Source organism: Hylobates moloch, unplaced genomic scaffold (genome assembly GCF_009828535.3).
Source record: "Hylobates moloch isolate HMO894 unplaced genomic scaffold, HMol_V3 SCAFFOLD_2, whole genome shotgun sequence".
NCBI classification, from domain to species: Eukaryota; Metazoa; Chordata; class Mammalia; order Primates; family Hylobatidae; genus Hylobates; species Hylobates moloch.
This window is the reverse complement of record NW_026652277.1, coordinates 23,117,878-23,123,043: the sequence shown is the minus strand read 5'-3', so window position 1 is coordinate 23,123,043 and position 5,166 is coordinate 23,117,878. Positions and strand designations below refer to the sequence as shown.

At 45.2% G+C, this 5,166-nt stretch overlaps 1 pseudogene; it reads left to right on the top strand.

The window, feature by feature from the left end:
- The first annotated feature begins 251 nt into the window (after nucleotides 1-251).
- On the top strand, nucleotides 252-321 carry LOC116477896 (small nucleolar RNA U13; annotated as a pseudogene).
- Nucleotides 322-5,166: the final 4,845 nt, after the last annotated feature.

Here is a 5,166-nt window from a genome sequence, read left to right as displayed (position 1 = left end):
GCTGCTCTTGGCCTTGGACTCTGCATGTCTGCTGCCAGGACAGAGCCGAGCTCCATGTGGCTGTGTCTGTGAGTGACCTGCCTCACCTCTCTTCGTCAAGTGCTCCTCCAGGAAGAAAGGGAGAGATGCGTGTGATGGTCAAGAAACAGTTCAGAGACTCCAGTAGGCACATTTCTCAGATCTTTTGTCACATTTTACTGTGACTTCAACTGAAATTGTTGTCTTATTGGGCTTTTTTTAAAGTGCCAGAGATCCTTTGGTAGTTCATAGGTGTGACGACTGGGTATTCATGCACATGTGTGAGATGTGCCACCCTGGCAGGTGTGGTGGCTCCCACCTGTAATCCCTGCACTGTGGGAAGCTGAGGCAGGAGGATGGCTTGAGCCCAGGAGTTTGAGCCCAGCCTTGGCAACAAAGTGAGAACTTGTCTCTACAAAGAATATACAAATTAGCCAGACATGATGGTGTGCACCTGTGGTCCCAGCTATATAGGAGGCAGAAGTGGGAGGATCCCTTGACCCAGGAGGTGGAGGCTGCAGTGAGCCATGATCTCACCACTGTACTCCAGCCTGGGCAATAGAGCTAGACTCTGTCAAAAAAAAAAAGAAAGAAACCTTTTTATGACATCAGCACATTACCTGTCTGACATGAAAGAAAAGAAAAAAAAGTGCCAGAAATAACAGAATAATTGTGTGATTTTGTGTGGGTGATAATTACATTTTACATTTGAAGGCCCAAGTCTGAAAGGTGAGCACCAGCCATATAAATGGAATCAAAGCCGAAGTTAACACAACTCTCTCCAGTGAAAATAAAATCAGTTGCACAATGAGACAAACTGGTATAATATGAAATACATTCGGGCTTTGTCCCCAATTCCTGACATGGAGCTCCTGAATCCCTTGTAATTGCCCAAGTGATAATGGTGATAGGAGCATCTTCTGTTATAATATTTGGTTCTTGTATAAAGTTGTTGAACACCTCAGAATTTCCTGAGTGATAGGAAATTCACCACTGCTGGGTTTTTTGTTTGTTTGTTTGTTTGTTTTTTTGAGACAGGGTCTTGCTCTGCCACCCAGGCTGGAGTGCAGTGACACAAACTGCTCACTGCAGCCTCGGACTCCCAGGCTGAAGTGATCCTCCCACGTCAACCTCTTGGGTAGCTGGGACTACAGGTGCACATCACCACACATGGCTAATTTTTTTTTTTTTTTTTTTTTTTTAAGATACAAGGTCTCGCCACATTGCCCAGGCTGGTCTTGAACTCCTGGGCTCAAGTGATCCTCTCACCTCAGCCTCCCATAATACTGGGGTTACAGGCGTGAGCCACTCGGCCTGGCCCCACAAGCACTTTTTATCACACCTGAGTTTATGATAATGAGGTGACTTATGGCGGAGTCCCTAGATAACTTCAAGATGGGGCCAACCAGTCACTAGAAAGAACAAGTGATTAGAGGACTAAAGTATCAGAACATTCAGCCGCTCCCACCAACCTTAAAGTATCAGAACATTCAGCCCCTCCCACCAACCTTAAAGTATCAGAACATTCAGCCCCTCCCATCGACCTCCAGGGAAAGGGTCATCAGAGGCGCCGGAGATTAAACTCCGTAAAAACTCTGGGACAATGGAAGCTCTGCTCTCCCTCCTCCAAAACTCCCCCTCTGCGTGTCTTCATCTGTATGCTTGGTAATATCCTTTATAATAAACTGGTAAACCTAAGTATTTCTCTGAGTTCTGGGAGCTGTCCTAGCAAATTAGTTGAACCCAAGTGGGGACTGTTGGAGCTTTGGTTTGTGGCTAGTAAGTCAGAATGGGTGGCCTGGACTTGAGATTGGGATCTAAAGAAGGGGGGGAAGTCTTTGGGGACTGAGACCTCAGGTAGATAGTGTCAGAATTGAATTGAATTACAGGATAACCAGCTGGTTGGTGTGTAGGGAAAAACCTACACCTGATCACAGAAGTGTGTTCTGTGTTCTATGTTTCATTGAGCATGTGAGTAGAAAGGAAAAAAATATTTGTTTTTCCCTTAATACAGAAAAATTTTTAAGAATAATTCTAAACGTACCAAATAATTACAAATATTGCTTTTTTTTTTTTTTCTTTTGAGACAGTCTCGTTCTGTCTCCCAAGCTGCAGTGCAGTGGCGTGATAACAGCTTACTGCAACCTGAACTCTCAGGCTCACGCAGTCTTCCCACCTCAGCCTGCCCTGAGGAGCTGGGACCACAGGCAGGTGACCACACCGGGCTAATAAAATCTCACTTTCATTTGGCAACATTCAGAGTCTCAGTAAATCAGAGAAATCATTTAAAATAGAATGAAGTTCAATGTAAGTTTGAGGCACAGCACTTGGAGAAAATCATCAACTCGCTGGGTGATATTTTTGTGTATTTTTCTCATTTTATCCTTATAATGGTACAATGATTTAGTTACTGCTATTACTGCCGTCTTATAACTGAGGATGCTGAGATAAGTGACTACCCGTCATGACCCACCTGGTTGGGAATGAAGGGAGAAGAGCACCCTGGTCTCTTTGACTCCAAAGTTTGTTTTCCTAAATAGTATGTTCTATGAAATGACCACATATTCCTTCAGCTCAACGATTCTACAATCTTTAGCCTAAAATGTGAATATGGAAATAGGTCAAAGCCAGAAGTGGATTTAAATGCCACTTTCATGGATACCTGCTGTATACCAGGCGTGGTACCAAATGTGCCTCAAGAACGTCATCTTTTTTTTCTTTTTCTTTTTAATTTTTTTTTGCAAACAGCATCTTGCTATGTTGTAGGTTGCCTGGGCTGGTCTTGAACTCCTGGTCTCAAGGGGATCCTTCCACCTCGACTCCCAAAGCGTTGGGATTACAGGTGTGAGCTGCCACACCCAGCCAAGGATGTTCTCACTTAAACCTGTTACAACCAGTTTTCTGATGAGTCTTAGAGAGGTGAAGAAGCTTGCCCGAGATCAAGCAGGTAAGAGGCGTGGAGGTGGGGTTTGGCAGCAGGTCAGTCAGTCAGACTAGAGACTACAGTGCTTCCTCAAGGGGACTTCTGAACAGATGAAACATGTCAGAAAAGTAACACCCTAGCTTCTGTCTTTGTTTTAAGGATAATCCTTAAACTATTACCCTTACTCCAGCCTGGGTAATAGAGCAAGACCCTGTCTCAAAAACAACAACAACAAAAAACATAACAAAAAGCAAAAAACAAACTAATATTGGTTGTTTCAAGGATGCCGCTTTGTTTTTTTGTTTGTTTGGGGTATTAGGCATCTTGGAGGCATGTGGTTCTTTTTGGTCAAGTGAATGGCTGCCCATTATTTGTGGGCCCAAGGCACAAGTATGGGTGGAGGCCCACATACCATATGACTAAATGCGTAAATACAAACCAAGCTAACATGCTGCTAAATAGATTATATTCGATCTTTCTACCTAGATAAACATATCTTTAGGATGTGTGGAAGGCCAGGTTTCAGTTTCTAATTCTCCGACTCCTTAGCATGACAAGCCAGGAGGTGACGGCATGAGGCACTCCTCTTCCTCTGCAATGAAGGATCGGATCGTGTGCTGCGCCTCCAGCCCTCCAGCTCGCGGGAGCTCTGGGCTGTGCATCACCCTCTAGGGTCTTGGGTGCGTTCCTGGCTGCGCCATCTGCTCTTAAGAAGAGGGCCCCCAGGAAGGAGCTGGAGCAAGGCCTGTAAATCAACCTGAGGCCATTTGGCAGGGAAGTCAGGGGTGCTGCGTACTTTGAAGCTTGATCTAGACAGGGGCCGTGTGACTGTTGGGTAGGCCTGGTACCTGGGCTGCATCTCCCCATCCAGAGGCTACAGTGCAGGAAGTTCAGAGCAAGGCCCCGCTATGCTCAGGGCTGCTCCTGCTGGGCCTATGGGCCCAAAGTACTGCTTGTGGCACAGAGCCAAATTCAAAGAAGCATCCTTGGCCGGGTGCAGTGGCTCACACCTGTAATCCCGAGCACTTTGGGAGGTCAAAGCGAGTGGATCACCTGAGGTCAGAGGTTCGAGACCAGCCTGGTCTACATGGTGAAACCCTGTCTCTATAAAAATACAACAAAAATTAGCCAGATGTGGTGGTGGGCAGCTGTAATCCCAGCTACTCAGGAGGCTGAGGCACAAGAATGGCTTGAACGCAGGAGGTGGAGGTTGCAGCGAGCCGAGATCGCACGATTGCACTCCAGCCTGGGCGACAGAGTGAGACTCTGTCTCAAAAACAAACAAACAAACAAACAAACAAAAAAACAGAAAAAAACCCCAAACAAACAAAAAAACAAAGCGGCGTCCTTGAAACAACCAATATTAGTTTGTTTTTTGCTTTTTGTTATGTTTTTGTTTGTTTGTTTTTGAGACAGGGTCTTGCTCTGTTAACCAGGCTGGAGTGCAGCGACACTATCACAGCTCACTGCAACCTAGACCTCCTGAGCTCGAGCAATCTTCTCATTTCAGCTTCCAGAGTAACTGAGACCACAGGTGTGTACCACCACACCTAGCTAATTTTATTTTATTTTATTGTAGAGACAGAGTCTCCCTATGTTTCCCAGGCTGGTCTCAAATGCTTGACCTCAAGCGATCTTCCCGCCTTAGCTTCCCAAAGTGCTGGGATTACAGATGTGAGCCCCCAAGGCGGCCGCCAATATTAGTTTTTAAAAGTATTTCGGGTCTTTTAACTTTGCCTAGGTTCTAAAACATTCAAAGTTATCCATTGCTGGCTGGGTGTGGTGACTCATGCCTGTAATCCCAGCACTTTGAGAGGCTGAGGTGGGAGGATCACTTGAGGCCAGGAGTTCCAGACCAGCCGGGGCAACACAGTAAGACTCCATCCCTACACAAAAATTTTAAAAATTAACTGAGTGTGGTGGCTTGCACCTGTAGTCCCAGCTACTCAGCATGCTAGGGCAGAAGAGCTACTTGAACTCAGGAGTTCAAGACAGCAGTGAGCTTGATCACGCCACTGCACTCAATGTGGGCAACAGAATTAAAGCCTATCTCTAAAAATAAAATAAAATATAATAAAATAAAAATTTAAAAAAGTTATCCAGTAAATATATTCCAGAAATAATTCTTCAATCCTCCTTTTTTCACATTTTTCTACATCTCACTGGCTCCAAAGGCCCTCTGACCACACATATCCCCTAATTAAGAAAGACAGTCTCTCTCTGTA